The sequence below is a fragment of the Malaclemys terrapin genome, chromosome 16, assembly GCF_027887155.1.
Source record: "Malaclemys terrapin pileata isolate rMalTer1 chromosome 16, rMalTer1.hap1, whole genome shotgun sequence".
NCBI lineage: Eukaryota > Metazoa > Chordata > Testudines > Emydidae > Malaclemys > Malaclemys terrapin.
Genome location: NC_071520.1, coordinates 28580982 through 28597431, shown reverse-complemented (window position 1 = coordinate 28597431; position 16450 = coordinate 28580982). Strand labels below are relative to the sequence as shown.

Here is a 16450-nt window from a genome sequence, read left to right as displayed (position 1 = left end):
CAGCATGGACCAGGACCCCACAGTTCCCCAAAGAATTATACTGATGTGAACCCAGGATAGAAGTGATTTTATTCTTAATTTTGGGCACGACTGATGTCCAGCTTCGTGTCTGATCAGTTGATTTGCAGAAAACCCCAAAGGATCTAGTTAGGGAGAAGGATTTCTTGTAGCTAAAGAACAGAACGGGGACTGAAGTGACCAGACTTCTAGTGCCAGGGTGCCACCGGGTTCCCATGTGACAGCAAGGAATGTGTCCTGTGTGACAAATGCACCATGAAACCAGTGATATACCTGAAGTCCATCGATGATATTTTAAGCCTCTATCCAGAGGATACAACTCCGTCATAGATTTCCACCACAACTTCACCCACCACGGCCCATCCATTAAACTCTCTCTGGAGCTCTCCCACACCAGCATCGACTTCCTGGACATGCTGATCAGCTTCAACAATGGAACCCTACAGACAACTATACACAAGAAACCCCTGGATTCCCACACCTACCTTCGTAGACCCAGGAACCACCCAAACACACTAAGAAATCGGTTATCGACAGCCCGGCACTCGGATACCACAGAATGTGCTCCCAGGAGATATACACCTTAACACACTCAGAATCGCTCTCGCCAAACAAGGACACTCCACTAGAGAGGTAGATCGCATCATGGAATAGACACCCCAATACCCCGAGAGAACCTGCTTTGATACAGAAATGAAAGCCCCTCTGACAGCACACCCCGAGTTGTCACCTACCACCCCACACTGGAACCCATATGGGGCACCATCAAACAACTACAACCCATACTCAATGGGGACCCCATTGAGAAAAATCTTTCCTGACCCCCCCTCCCGACTTCTGGCCTTCACACAACCCCCCAACCTCTCCAGGCTCATCATCAGAAGCCAGCTCCCCACAGACCAGGACACACCAACTCAAAGCAGCACCAGGCCCTGCCAGAACAACCGACGCAAAACCTGCAGCCATAGCTCCAGTGCTACAATGATCAACAACCGCCACAACACACCTTTTAAGATCCACGGGTCCTACACGTGCCTATCACATAATGTAGTGTCCCTCATCCAGCGCACTATGTAGGTGAAACCAGACAATCACCGCGCTCTCAAATGAACTCACACAGGAAAATGATAAGAGACAAGAATACCCCATCACCGGTGGGTGAACACTTTCCACAAAGCAATCATTCTACATCTGACTTATCAGTCCGCATCCTCCAAAGGAAACCTGCACAACACTGCCTAAAGATGAGCCTGGGAGCTTAAATTCATTACTCTGCTAGGCACTGAAAATCACGGACTGACCAGAGACACTGGATTTATGGCTTATTACGACCATCTGTAACCCACTAACCCCCCTTTCTGTTCTAGGACTAGAAGGGTTTTAATGGGCCACTTCACCTTGAATGGTCCCCTAGCATGGTTGTTAACTACTTACTCTGAGCTATCTGTTTGCGATTGTACTTAGCTGGGACGCTCTCCGCACCCTTCCCAGATTGGAAGGAAAGCTCATCTCTCTCACCAACCGAAGTTGGTCCAATAAAAGATATTACCTCACCCGTCCTCCTTCTCTCTGGCAGCAAGGAAGTCCCAAGGGGCCCCTGATTTCAGGTGCCCAATTAGAGACAGCTGGAGCCCAATCTGCAGAGGTGCAAGCACCCGCAGCTCCCATTGACTTCAGCTGGAGTTGGGGACGCTGAGTACCACCCCACCCCCCGCGTCTCAAAGCCCCCAGAAAGCGAAGGATCCTCAATCAGGGGTCATGCTGGACGATTCTGTCCTTGATCTCTCTGTGCCTCTGGTGTGCTTGACAGTAAAATGGGGACGTTATCCCGTGGGGGTGGGCTGCGAGCAATTGATTGTGATCCACAGGAAACAAGCACTGCAGAAGTGCGAAGGATCATAAGTAATCACCAGCATCAGAACCCCTGCAGACTAGAGGACTGTCTCCATCAGGCTACAAACCCAGCCATCTCTACGGGCTCCTGAACCCCGAGTACGAGAGGATTACAAGCCTACAATGCAGCCACCGCTGGATCAATTCTCTGAGCTTGAAGGACAGCAAATGTGACGGCCGTTCAGTTAAATAACAGGACGACTAATTTCATGGCTACTCTTGCTGAAAATCGCTGGAACGCTGCCCAGTGCGTCTCTAACTGTGCGACCACAAGGGTGTAACACGACTCCCAAAGCACTTGTGCAAAGGTATCGCTTTAAACAAAATAAGCCCGTCTCCCATAAATATCCCTCAGGCGCATTCAGATCTTCGCCACCTGTTTTCTGCCCTCCTGTTTTCTCTTTGTTCCTATTCAGATCCACAGGGACCCAATAGGGATCGCAGTGCCAAGGAGCATCCGCCTTCAAAATAAGCCTCGGTGGATACTGGTCCTCTGTCCTACTGTCCTCTCCTTGCTGCCTCGCCGGGCTTTAATCTTCCTGCATTTTGCATACCAAGTTCTGCAGAAAGCAGCTCTGCGGAAACAGATTTGGGGGGATAAAACCCTGCCCGTACACTTTGTTTTATGGGTACCCCACTGATGGGCATAGGTGACTATATAAAGGCAAGAGAGACTATTAGGCCAGGTCTACACTACAGACCTATGTCGGTATAACTACATCACTTGGGGTGTGAAAAATCCACACCCCTGAGCGATGCAGTTATACTGACCTTAACCCTGTGTAGACAAGGCTATGTCGATGGGAGGGCTTCTCCCGCTGCCATAGTTACCGCCTCTCAGAGAGGTGAATTACCTATGCGGACAGGAGAGCTCTCTCCCGGTGCGTAGGAGCATCTTCATTTAAGCGCGATGGCACCGATGCAGCGTTTGATGTGTAGACCTGCCCCAATTCTGCTCGCACTTCCAGTGGTGTAAATCAGAAGTACCTCCACTGAAATCTTATTCACGCCAGACCAGCTCCCCTGAAGTTAACGAAGTAACGCCAGTGTAAGACCAGAGTCCAGTCCAGAGAGATTTAGCTAATTCCCCTTTCCATACCCCCATCGCTTTTGTTTAGCTAATGCCTTCTTGTCGGCATTCGACTACATTTACATAGCATGCGACATGCGGAAAATGTCTTTTTCCAGTCAAAGTTTCCTGTCAGTCTCTAGACAAAATAGAACAAAGGCAGCTAAGCTGTGGGGAGCGGGACATTTTATTTAAGCTGTGCAGTGACATTTTTCAAGTAACTCCTTCACAAACCAAACATCATTATAACGTTGTCATGTGAATTTTCTCCAGTTGATTAATAGCAGGGAAAACAAAACAAAAAATCAGTCTTTGGTTCATCTGACTGATCTGTGATTGCTAGGTCTTGGGATCTCTAGCAAGACAATAGTACGGTGTAATTTAAGCCTGCATTATATTATTAAACCTGATGGCAGCATTATAGTTACTTATATCAAAGCTGTTGTGACAATTCTGGCTCTAAAGCGCTGCTCAGATGCAGTTCACTGCACTGCTATAATGCACCTCTCTGGATGCTAGCTCCTGCAGAATAGCGAAGGCACCACGGTGAAAGGAGGGGGCGGGGGAAATCACTCACAGAGCACCTGATGCCTGCCTAGAGCTGCGAAAATTAATTGCCTTTATTTAAAAAAAAAAAATGTTCAGCAAAGTGAAAACTCCAAAATCAGGTTGACACTGGATTTGTACAGGGAGAAAAGATTTGGAGACAAATGTTCAAGAGGGCCCCGGGAGCTGTCTGTCTGCGGAGGATTTGTGGGCGCATGTTTGTCGACACAGATCAGGTAAATGCACCCGCAAACCAGGGCGCTGTACCCCGGTGTGTGTGCCGTTACGGAGGGTCTTTTGAAAAGGGATCTCTTGGCAATATCTGGCTGCAGTGAAAAGCGGTCTCAGATACTACCGTAATGGAAGCCACATCAGTATCTCAATAGCTGCCTTTCAGCCCCAGTGACCAGGAAAATGATGCGAGATCCAAGACCACAGAAAAAGAACAAATTACAAGATGAAGGAGAGAGAAACTTCAAGTGCCTTCCAGGAACTGACTTTTCCCTTCTCTGGCTTCCAGCTCCCTGTTGGCCCAGTAGCAATTTTGTCAGAGGCGGTCTTGGGTCAGATATTAAAACAATCCAGAAATATAATCCTACTGCCTAGACTAGAAATCACAGCCTGATGGTGCAATGACTGTCCACGGAGGACAAAGCCTAAAAGATGGCAACATTCAGTTGATCATCCCTGGTGATCCAGTGACCAGCAAGGTACAGGTCTGTTTAAAGTTTACGCACCTCTGCAGACCACTAGGAGGATTAACAGAATCTTTATCCTGAGATCAGCGGCTGGAATGAAGCCCACTAGTCCATCAGACTCAGGGACTTTAATCAGCCAAGCTAACGCCCCCGGGGAGTTGAGTTTCCCAGATTTTGTGCCAGAGGGTAGGTGGGATGAGAGGGTGTGGCGGGGACAGGATCAGCATTTTCTCTTTCAACACCCAAAACACACAGAAGCAAAAATGTTTAATTTCGTGCAGATTTTGCCCTGACCTTCCCCCATCAGGATTCACCAACAGAGCAGTACGTGGGCAAAAAGGGGGCCACACAAAAACATTTTGATTCCATTTCAAGTATCCCCAAATCCTAAGCCCCGTTCGCAAAGTAGGAGCGAGGAGAAAGAGCTATTCTTGAACATGGCTGCAGCAAGGTATTTGTTGTGCTGGGGTACCTAAACGCCACCCTGGGCCTGAGGGGGTTAAAAGGCAATACGGGGCCCAGGTAGACCCATCCCTCCAGGCCTGCCAAGCTGCAAGGGCGGGTTAAAAGGAGCCCAGAAGCCCAGGCAAGGGGGGGAGGGGTAGACAGGCTATTCCAGAGAATTCTTCCCCAGGAAGCCAGACAGAAGGTGGAGCCTGAGAGGGGACCACAGGGTGGGTAAGGCCCCCAGGCAGAGCCTTCTCCAACCATCACCCCCTTGGAGAACCAGCAGGTCCTGCTGCTTTGGACTGAGAGATCATAGGTAGGAAGTAACCCAGGGTGGCAGACTTAGACTTTCCCCAGAGAAGAATCTGCCAGTGCTACCTCCCACAGGGCTCTCTGGGGAGGGAAGCCCTGGGTCCCCCTACATACCTCACTTAAGGGCAAAGTCCCAGATGCAGCAGGGGAGGCCCAAACACTCCCAGCCTAGGGTTCGGAACCAGGCACCGCTACTGCCCCCCAAGAGAGAGACAGAGGGTGGAGGTCAGATGTGCTAACCTCCAAGCACCCTATCACGTTATTTTCCCAGCCTCACAAACCCACCACCATAATTAGTACCAACTGTGACCCTTGTTCACAATTTCATTGAGAAGCCCAGGAATGACTAGAGATGGACTGGGAAGCACCACGTTGAGAGATGTGCAATTGCTCAGACTCCTGCCTACTCAAACATGAAGCTCTCTGCTTGCAGTGATTCATTATTACTGCTAATTAGCACTAATGATGATGGTAGTTTTCATTACACAGATACCTGTGTACCAGGAACAGACTAAAGACACTCGGGTCATCCCATAAGGATCAACAGTTGTCAAATAGTAACTTTTAGTCACCACCAACTTGCATCCTATTCAAAGTGATGATGAAGCGTTGAAAGAGTCACGTGCCATTTTCAGTCCCATGACCAAGGCAGCCCCTCAAATCACTCCTTTAAACCAAAAGAAACTTCAGATCAATGATAGTTATTTTCCCCCAGTCAACTACATAGACTCCCTTCCTACCAACACATCCAGCCCATGCAGTTTCTTTCATCTTAATAAACTTAAAATCAGCGGGAATTTAAATTTACACACACACCACACACGCTCACAGCTGCAAATATTTGCTCATATCCAACGGCAAGGCTAGCAACAGCCAACCAAATTCCATCTTTAAACTCCCCAGAGGCAAATGAGGCACCAGAGACAGCAAGAACCAAAAATCTTTTCAATTCAGCATGTCTCTTTTTTTGTAATACCTGTGAATTGACAGACATTACAAAAAGAGAAATTATTACTGGGAAATATAAATCAGGTACAAAGCATGGATATTATTTATATCCAGACCAGTTCACGTCTTTCTCGCTCACACACACAAAATACTTCACAGGTAACAGACAAACAAACCAAAGTTGCCATTTTGTTGAGCATCCTCGTCTCTCACTGGAGTCAGTGGGAGTGGAGGAAGCTCGGCAGAAGACTCTTACCTAGGGCAGCTTGTGAAGTTAGAGGAGCCATTAGGTGTCTGTATCACTCCGTAGCATCTTTTTTGTTTCAGGAAAAGGAGCCAAAAATCATTGAGACCAAGTCCAGGTTCTCTGGGTTTAGGGATATTTTGAGGCCTAATTCAGGTGATTTATTACCAGCCTACTGCCCTACTCCATTGCTTTGTGCCAGTGCCAAATGTGGATGCTGCTTTTCATTTATGTGAATTTCATGCTGTTGAAAAGTGCCAGATTCGAGCCTGGAATCTCCCGTTTATCCACAGGCCAGGCAACATCAGTGTAAATTTCCCCAGTCCCGCCCCTCACAGCTTGACCTGGACAGAGGGGAGTTTAATATCCATGTCCATTCTGACCTCAGATTCTCTACTGAAGCGACCATTGGGGTCCAGATGTGTTACAGATCTCTATCCATCAGGGATATCCCAGGGACAGCAAAGGGCTGATGTGAACAGGTGACATGGAGACTGAAGAGCTCATGCCCCGCTACCAATTGCTGGAGCTATGGAGTGCTACTTCTGTAGATGACCGAGAGGATGCTGGAATGAGCCAACAGCCTGCTACTGGTTCAGGGTCTCTTTTCCAGAGATGCCAAAAGATATCAGAGCCCTGCAGCAAACAGCAGCCTGGCGAGAGAGCCCACAATGAGGGCAGTTAAAGGATTAACTGAGCGTGTCCATGCTGGCATAGAAGCACTTGAGATTCAGGGATTGTTTCAGCAATTCCTAATTTGGGCCTAAGTCTAAAGCCCTTACTCTGTTTTACTCCACCCCCGTCCCTGGGGAAGGTCTGAACCTAAACCTCATGAACTGCCCCTTATATCACAGCTGAATAGCACCAGGAATCCCTAACAGCCGATGAACAATGTGTCCTCCAATCCATCCCAGCATCAAAACATTAACAAGATCTATTTCCATGCCATATGACAGCACAAGCTCCGGCTATAAGTAATTAAACCCAATTATTCATCTGTTCTCATCATATCCACTGTGGAGAATTCTCCTCCAAGCTCTGAAAGCACAATCTCACGGAGGGGGGAATCAGTCTACTCGGTGCACAGACCTCAGTTTCCAGGAACGGCATAACACTGACAAAGTTCAAAGTATAGAAGCATTCGGGTGGAGCCATCTGGTTCAGATTTTTAAGTGGCAGACCAAACAAACATTAATAGCTGAAACCCAGCTATCTGGTCCTTCGATTTTATTGATTTAAATACTGCCTGCTGGCGAGCAAGACAAATAAAAAGGCACAGAGAAGTTAGATAACCCTGGCCTGATTTTAAATTACCTCGTTATGCTATAAGACTTAGCAGCATTACCACATTCCACTTGCTTTACTGCAGTATTTTGCCCGCGGGAGTTAGGAGACTATGATCTTGATGGTCTTTTTTTTTAAATGCTCCATACAAGATTTTGTACGTTCAGGGCGCGTGGTGGAGGAGATGCACTAGCAGAACAATTGAACCAATTTGAGAGCTACCGCATTAAAAGCCTTGGCTGAATAGGAGGCTAAGAGACCAGGATCACTGCAACACACAAATCAGACTAGTGAACTCTCAGTTCCAGCAGGGATGGGGAGGTTTCTACATCACCACCCAACGTTATCGTATTTTAAATGCCGTCGGGTTTGCCGTGATCAGCTCTGATACAGTAACTACTGTTCGCTCTGTGCAATGTTAGCGCACCATTTGCTGTTAGCACTAAAATAGGAAGGTAAAGGATATTTGGGGTATTTGGGGTATTTAATAAAAAAATCTAAGTTGCTGGACAATTTCCCCCTGCACTGGTCACCATGATCACTGCATAACCACAAAATCCATGATCAATATTTCTTTGAGACAGAAAATAGTTAATTCCCGGTATATCCCTCTGTCTACATTAAACTAGAACAACACACTACAACTTATATGCAATTGGAGAGGTGAATGCTAATTTCACATACAAGTCCTGTTCTTCTGTAGAATCTCATGCTTTGTGAAACCAGTTTGTTAAAATATAGGATTGGGTGGGGTTTTCTTTTTTTTTCCTTTGTTTTCCAAACAAAAACAAAGCTTTTGATAAAAACACCAGTCCTGCCCTCTAGTAAAACAAAATGGTCACATTAGCCACATCTGCAGTGTTTTACCTCCCTGGGAATAGTCATAGAGCAGAAGTAGCCTAGCTCTGAGGCTGCTGACCAGTTTACATCACGTCCATTCTGAAACTTTCCCTACATCTCTCTATTTGCTAGGCGTCCCCCCACAAAACAGAGGATCAGGAGGTGCAATGAAAACATGCGGTCAGCTGCTGTCAACGGCTACATAAGAATTCTTTTTCTTTATGCTATTCCATTAAGCCCCCCAAACTCACCACCCTTAGGACCATGAACTCTGCAACATTCTCACCATGGCAACAATCTTCTGTCCCTCCAGAAAGACAAGCCAGCCAGCAAGTGGCAGGAAATTGACACACAATTGCTCCTGAAATCCATGCAGGATTACCCCCTGCTCTGCTGAATTTGAAAATCCAGTGCAATCATTAAAAAAAAAAATCAAGTCTCCTGTTTCCTTAGACCGCACACATTTTTTCATAGATACTTTTCCAAGGGCTAATGCCCCACCCTTAGCACTTCCCCAAATCTCAGATCTTTAGTCTCCGAAGTGAAAGACTCTTGTTCATACCTGTCTCACGCCTGGAATATTCAAAATAGTGGAGTTTAAACCTTGCCAGAGTTTTGGTACAGACGACAGGCGCCATCCATCACTCACTCTTTTCCTTACACTTCAACCCAGATCTTTATTTTTACACTTGTTTAATATTTTAGCTACTAGAGATTATTTGCTTCCCTTCCTCTCCGCCCCCCTCCCCCACCCGACTCACTTTAATTTGAGGGGCTACGGTCTCTTTTTATGAATTACAATAGTGAAAAACTCTTTTAACAAAATAAAGCCTCCACGGTTGATCTCTAGCAAACACAACGCTGATTTCGCCAGGTTCATTCGAGCGAGATTAACCCATGAATTACTGACGTGCTGCAAGGTTCATTTTCTGTCACAAAAGGCATTTTGTCTGGCGCACCCAGCCTCCTCCTCTCCGGCGAGCAGTTTGAAGCCCAGGACATCTTTTAAAGAGCGAGCAGCACATCCCAATGGTGCGCAAAGGCCCCGGACTACGGTACCTTTCCAGACGCCAGTGTATCGAGCGCGCCCGCCCCAGGGCAGACGGGGGACCCGCTCCCGTCTGAAATGCCAGGGTTAATGGACAGGGGGGCTAGCAGACATCTCAGGCAGGTTACAGGCGTTCAGCTGGGGATCCTCCCCCGCTCCCCATTTCCAGGGGGGAGCCCAGCTCCGCGCGCAGTGGCTGCTGCAGGGATGCAAGAACAAAGGCTCCTAGACAAGTTTGGCCAGCGGGCGGCTCCCCTGCAAACTAACGCCCGAGCCTCTCCCCGCACCGCCCCAGCGGGGACAGCACCGAGCCCACCGTCCCCACCCGCCCGCGGGGTAAACAAACCCTAGCGCCGCGCCGCGGACTTACTCTCCAGCCGCGGCCAGCGAGCCGGGTCTGCAGCCGAGCGGGTCCCGCCCGCGATCGCTCGAGCCTGGCGGGCGAGCCCGGACCCTGCGTGGGGAGAAGCGGGAGCGTTTACCTGGGAGCCGCGAGTCCCTGCGCCCGGCCGGGAGGCTCCGCGGAGTTGGCGTCGCTTCCTCCCGCAGCACGGCGCAGGCGAGAGCGGCTCCAGCCCACACCCCGCCCGGGGCCCCCGGGGCGCGGATCGGGGACCGGCTGCAAGGGGCGGGGGTGGAGCGACCTGCCCCCAGACCGATTCCAGCGGGGAAGTCACGCACGGGGCTGGGGGTGCCCCCAAAGCGGTGGATCAGCGGCGCTGCCCCGGAGCAGCGGGCGCTCCGCCTGCCCAGCAGTGACAGGAAAAGCGGGAGTCGTGTGTTCCCCCCACACGCCCCCTGAGCCAGGCTGCTGGGCTCGGGGGACGTTTCACTGCCTGGCCCGGCTCCTCCAGCTCCAAGGGGGTGCTGGGTTGGGGGGCGCAGAGCACGGGGAGGGGCGGTGACCTGGGGAAGCTGAAGATCGGGGCGGCCGAGGGTGTTTTCCTCCCACTCACCCCCCGGGGCTCCAAACGCACCTCCAGCTCCAGCAGGACACGACGAATAATCGCCTCGCCCCCCTCTCCAGCCTGAATCGGGGTTTAATGTTCAAGGGCTGAGCCCCGGCCCCTCTGGGCTTGGCCATTCAGAGCCCCCGCCCCTTTGGGCTTGCTGCATCAGTTATGAGAGTAAAAAAAAATTGCTTGGGCCCCGGGCACCTCTTTCATTACAAATTAAGCACTTGCCTGAATGCAGGTGGGGGAGGGGATCTGCAATCCTCTCTCCCGAGCAGTTGCCACTTTGTTTTGCCAGACTGTAGCTTCCGAGAGTCTCTGTACCTGCCAGCAGGGCCCCAGGCTGCACCCAGGAACCCGGACTGAGGGTCACCCACAGCTGGGAGTGACGGAGGTCGCTTGTTCCCAGGTAGTTCGACCTCCTAGAGACAGGAGAGAGCCACGAAATTTGGATGTGACCTTCAGAGATGGGGGGTGATGCTCTGTTCTGTCCCATCTGCTCCATCCCCCAGAAGATCAAAGGGCCAAATTTCCAAAAGCATCTAAAAAAAGGAGCCAACGTCCCATTTTCAAAAGTGACAGAGCGCTAGGTGTGAACCTAAGCGCCCGCCGCTGACATTCAGTGAGACAACTCCCAAGAAAGTAGGTCCCAGAACATTATGGCCCTTCTGAACATTTCACCCTAAGCACCTTTCAAAGTGTGTTAAGTTTATCAGGAATGAGGCACTGTTGCACCCGAAGAAGAGTGGCCCCTGATGGAGTTAGTCAGGAATAGACCAAGAAAACAAGCCCTTAGTGAGTAGAAGGAATCCTAGAGGATCAGTACTGTTGTCTCATCTCTCTCCCCCTTTGGATCTGGGCCAGTAGTTCTGGGCCATCTTTAATATGCTGTCTGGTTATAGTGTTGTGGCTACATAATCACTGCCCCCTGCCTCCCTTGGAAACCAGCCGTCTCATCACATACTTTAAACCAACCAGACCTTGGCTCAGGTCACTGGATGCTGCAGCTGGCCCCAGTTTGGAGTCATAATCCGGATCAAAGTGTTTAACTGCTCCTGCCTTACAAAGTGGAGGGAAGCACTAAATAAATAGCATGTTTTACAAGGACTACATCGCCCTCTGCAGCTTCTCTTGGCTGTTGGGTCACGCCGAGACAAAGCAGGCTGGATTGTCTGAGGTCAGAGACCTACCCGGACCTCCACCTCTAGGTCAGTCATTGGAGCTGCATGCTGGCTCCCAGCCTGAGGTATTTTCCCGCCCATTTCCTGCTGTTCTCTGGACAGGAGGCTGCAGGGCCTGGTGCCATCACGTACGTTGTGGCCTGTACGCTTTCTGCCTGTCCCCCACTAATGGAAAAGCAGCAACGTGGGTTTAGAGACATTGTCAGGGGCCTAAGCTGTTGTTCCGAACTATTGGAATTCCTTTTTTTAAATTAATGGAGATATCCCATCTCCTAGAACTGGAAGGGACCTTGAAAGGTCATTGAGTCCAGCCCCCTGCCTTCACTAGCAGGACCAAGTACTGATTTTGCCCCAGATCCCCAAGAGGCCCCCTCAAGGATTGAACTCACAACCCTGGGTTTAGCAGGCCAATGCTCAAACCACTGAGCTATCCCTCCCCCTCGTATTGGACAAGGACAGCTGGCAGCTCTTCGAGAGCCCTTAAAGGCAGGATTCGCTTTCCTACACGAGGCCCTCCTGTGGCAGCCTAGCTTATGAAAATTATTCTGTCGGGCTGAGATGGCCTCACCTGGAAGTTACAGCAATCTTTTCAGGATATGATCCTTGCTTTGCTCCTGGATCAGGTGCTGAAAAGTACCTTCTCTCTGAAGCAAGCAGACCTTAGGAACTGGAGTGGGGTCTGACTGCCAAGCCCAAGTGCCAGAAGATTAAAACAAAGAGAACCACTGATCCAGTACCCTAGAAGCTGAAGTGTCCAGGGCTTTACCAAAACTAAACCTTCAGGAGTCTGAAACCACTCCCCATCTCTCAGGAATGAAGTTCCCAGTAGAAAGTCCGTCCAATCTTGCATCCCTAAGATGATCTTTAGGTTAAGTTACTTTAAGATACACTATTCTCAGGGGCAGTGTAACCACCTCTGTGCACACATGCACTAGTGAGTCAGAAGAGGTGTACCAGATACCAACTGGGCTCCCTCTCTTGCCCAGAACATTAGAGGTTCAGGAACGGAGAAGATGACAAGAGTCCAACAAAGCAGAGGGAAGTTGTGGGGCATAGGATTTGCCCACATGAATTTGGGTAGATTTGTGACTTTAACATGAATCCGGTGCTTCTGTCTATGTTTCTCTGTCAGTGCAAGGGCTTGGCTGAAATCCAGGGTGTGGGAAAGCAACATGGATCAAAGGAGAAGAAAAGAAAGAAGTCTGGTGCACTCTTGGAACCAATCCTGCTGAGTGTCACCCAGGGCTGTCGCTGGTGCTGGTGCAGTTATACCGGACGTCTCACATTCAGAGCTACCAGAGAGAGACAAACCGGAGGGGTTGATAGGGAATAGCGGTGAAAAGCCAGGGGCTGAGGAGTGTTTGAGTTAAACAAGCTCAGCTTGGCCAAGCAACGCTGAAGGACGGCCGGACAGCAGCCTACAAAGGGGCGTCAACGCCATGGAGGGAGAGCAGGGGAGGGATTCAATTAGGCAAACGGAATGAGTCTAATAAAGGGGGAAACAGGCTGAATATGAAGGAAAGTTTCCCTCCAGGGAGATGTTTCAGGGCCTGGAATAGCCTCCCAAGAGTTGAAGCCCGTCTCTAGACAGGTTTAATACTAGAGCCTCCATAAAACACTAGGAAAAGATACCATAGGGAACAATCCTGCATAGGCTGTGAGATGGACCAGATGATCTAACAGGCCTTTTCCATCTCTGCTGTCCATTAAGCCTTGAGTTATAAGCAGCATTAAATGAACTTAAACAACAATTCTTTCAGGGCCGCTGTCATCGTGTAACATGTAGGTTGGTGCTAAGCTGTCTCCCCATCAAGTGAATGATGATGTTCCTAGGGTGACGAGGTAAAACGCTCCCCAGAGTGATTCAGGGAACCCCCCTTTAATAAGAAAGCAGAGGCTCCGAGCAGTTAGAGAGGAGGTCGTTTTATTTTATGAGGCTCAGAGGGCTGGGAGCACGGTGGAGACAGCCCAGATGTGAGGGTGGAATCAGCTAACATGACACTGAGAGCCTCTGGCAGCCAACCCCAAAGGAAGACCTCCAGATCCCTCATCAGCCAGTGGAACGGTGCAGGGCAGACGGGTCAAAGGCAGACAGGTCGCCAGTCACTGCTGCCATCTGGCTAAGAATTGCACACACCCGCTCTGATTTGTTACCCTGGTTCCCTGGTCCGCTCGTTCGTCTCATCCACCTGTTAGACTGTGCGTGCTTTGGGGCAGCGGCACCGCGTTCCTTGCCCGGGGTGCCCCCGGAGCCAGGCCTTTGCATTCATCATGCAGACATACCCCCACGCCAGTCCAGGCACAAGAAGGTAAGGCCTCCGGCTGAGCCCTGGCCAAGCCGCCCTGTTCAGGGCAGTCAAGTGAACACAAATGAGTTGTCCCCAGGGTGTGGTAAGGCTGCTATGTAGCTCACAGGCTACTATGGAAGAACAGTCCCCTCCAAAGCGGATCAGCATCCAGCCCTCCCTTCCTTCAGGAGGGGCTGCTAGGCTCCACGGAGCTCTTGCCTTCTGCCAGCCCTTCTCCAGGAGCTGAGGCCTGGAGACCTGCCCTCTGCTCTGATCAGCCACCATCCCCGTGCTGTGTGGTCCCCTTCCATGCTCCTCCCTGCAAGTCTGACATCTCTGGCAGGTGTGATGATGCGGGGCTGACGGAGCCCACAACAGCTCATTAGCTTCATGTTCCATGGTGTGGGGTGTATGTACCCATCATAGGCAGGGACTTCTATTTAAGAACATAAGATCGGCCAGACTGGGTCTGACCAAAGGTCCATCTAGCCCAGTGTCCTGTCTTCAGACAGTGGCCAATGCCAGGGGCCCCAGAGGGAATGAACAGAACAGGGAATCATCAAGTGATCCATCCCCTGTCGCCCATTCCCAGCTGCTGGCAAACAGAGGCTAGGGACACTTAGTATATGTTTGTACAGTGCCCAGCACAATGGGGCCAAGTTGACTGTGGCCTATAAGCCTACCACAATACAAATGTGAAAATATAATAGTACCACGGGGGGAGCCCTGGACGATTTACTGAGCTGGGTGTCTAAATCCTCTAGGGAATTTAGACAAGCCCATCCTCTCTCATTGGGAGCTTTCAGAGGAGTAAATGGTACAATCTCTGGAGCAGAAACCATCACCAAGTAACAGTCGAGACAGGAATATTACACAGGAAATGTCCTAAGAATGATTCCTGCGAGTGAAATATAGTTATCAATGTATTTAAGCATTATCCCTTGAAATGGGAAATGTAACACCCATTTTGTGAGATCCCTATCCAGCCATGGCTTGGTGATGATCAAAGCTGATAATCCGGAGGACAAAGAGAACTACAGGCCATGGGTGGGGGATTTTGTTTCTTTGTTTGTTTTGGTTTTTTTCCAAATCAAGTTGCTCCTCTCATTTACCTAACAGATCTTTCCAACCTTTTCAATGCAATTTTTCTCAGAGCTGATTTATTAGAAAGATCCCTAGGTTCTCAAAAGGTCTCGGCTTTGATTGCTCTCTTCAGCTTCCTGGCCATGCCCTAGCTCTGGCTTTTGCAACTTGTGTAACAAAGGAAGGTGGAAGATAAATGGAGGCGCTCATGAGAAGTGGCGGTACAGCGGTTCGCTGCATGCTGGGATCACACAAGGAGCAGTGGAACCTGGTTATGTTGCCGATGCGTTTGAGCAGCCTGGCAGACCTTGTCCAGCGCTATAGCTAAGTTGATGGCTTTTCTGACAAAGGGAGCTCGTGGAACCTTTCTTCAGAGTAAACCCTCAAAACCCCTAGTTGCCTTGGTGCATTCCCCTCTTCTACTTCCCCCCAAGCCACCTTGGAGTAAAAGGTGAGGAGAGCAATGCTCATTGCAGGTTTGCAGAAATATCCCAGGTGGCAACAGACTAGGGCCAGATAATGCACAGGAGCGAAAGATCTGAGTGGGGGTGTCTAACATTCAGCAAATTCATTTCCTTTTCCTGCTTGAGACTAGCTTATGATTTTCCATCATTGATAACTCTCGATCTGCATGCTGTATGCCAGCAGTTTGTTGACACTATTCATGATTTCAACTGGTGGCTAATTTTGACTGGACACATGCGGCATGTGAGAGATTGTGAACTCTTTTTTTTTGTGAATGCCATTTCTCATAGGCGCAGGCTTCTGATGTGAATATTTATGGTTAAAATTATAAGCCAGATTCTCAGCCGGTGTAATTGAGTGTAGCAACTTTGATTTCAAAAGAGCTGTGCTAAGGATCTGGCCCTCTAAATTCTCTTTCTGTAAATATTCTCCAGAACTTGCTAGAACATTTGAGGAAGGAAAACACTAAAAGGTCAACAACAGTCAAAAGAAATTTGTTTACAAATTCACCCCCAAAAATAATTGTGAAGAATGCCCCCGGTTCTAGCTGTACATTACAAAGCAGATAGAAGAAGCCATCATTCCTATTTAACAAACTCTTCATGAGGAGACAATGAGGAAACTATGTCAGTATAATTTCATGGTATGGAAAAGGAAAGAAAAGGCATTTCATTTTTCAGTTTGTCTCAATAAGAATAAAATAACCCATAGAAGTTTCTTCTTCTAAATTGCTTTCTTTTTAATTTTTAAAGCAAGCTTTGAAAAGACAGAACTAGAAGATGGAATGTTCTCTTCCCTTTTTTACCAAAGAAATTATTCCAAAATTCAAGGTTGATTCTTGACAGGCTTTATTATATAATCTTGATGGATATTTTATTCTGTCCGCTCTCAAAAAGTATATTGCATTTGGTTAAAGAATTTCCAATTCATGCCAGGTGGTTGGAGGGGCTACCACAAGAGTTTAGATATTTTTAAAAGTTTATACATCCTGACAGTCTCCCTGGAGAGTTATAAGATAAAAAACCTATACACAAATTTGAAAACCTGATTTTAAGCTACTTTCAAATCAAGAAAGAATACCTGCAATTATACATTTTAAATACCTGTCTCTTTCATTTCCTTGGGAAGCTTGG

The 16450-nt window shown here is 48.9% G+C and overlaps 1 protein-coding gene across 5 annotated transcripts in view; it reads right to left on the bottom strand.

The window, feature by feature from the left end:
- The window catches only part of RPH3A (rabphilin 3A), a 118697-nt gene extending 108310 nt beyond the window's left edge, over nucleotides 1-10387 (bottom strand). For 2 of the 5 annotated variants that reach the window (XM_054006818.1, XM_054006822.1), the window contains exon 1: nucleotides 9718-9840. The gene's annotated coding sequence lies outside the window, so the exon portion shown is untranslated. Of the gene's footprint in view, nucleotides 1-9717; nucleotides 9894-10324 lie in introns of those variants that run through there. The other 3 variants (XM_054006819.1, XM_054006821.1, XM_054006820.1) reach the window with 3 other exon arrangements.
- Between the last annotated feature and the right edge of the window lie 6063 nt (nucleotides 10388-16450).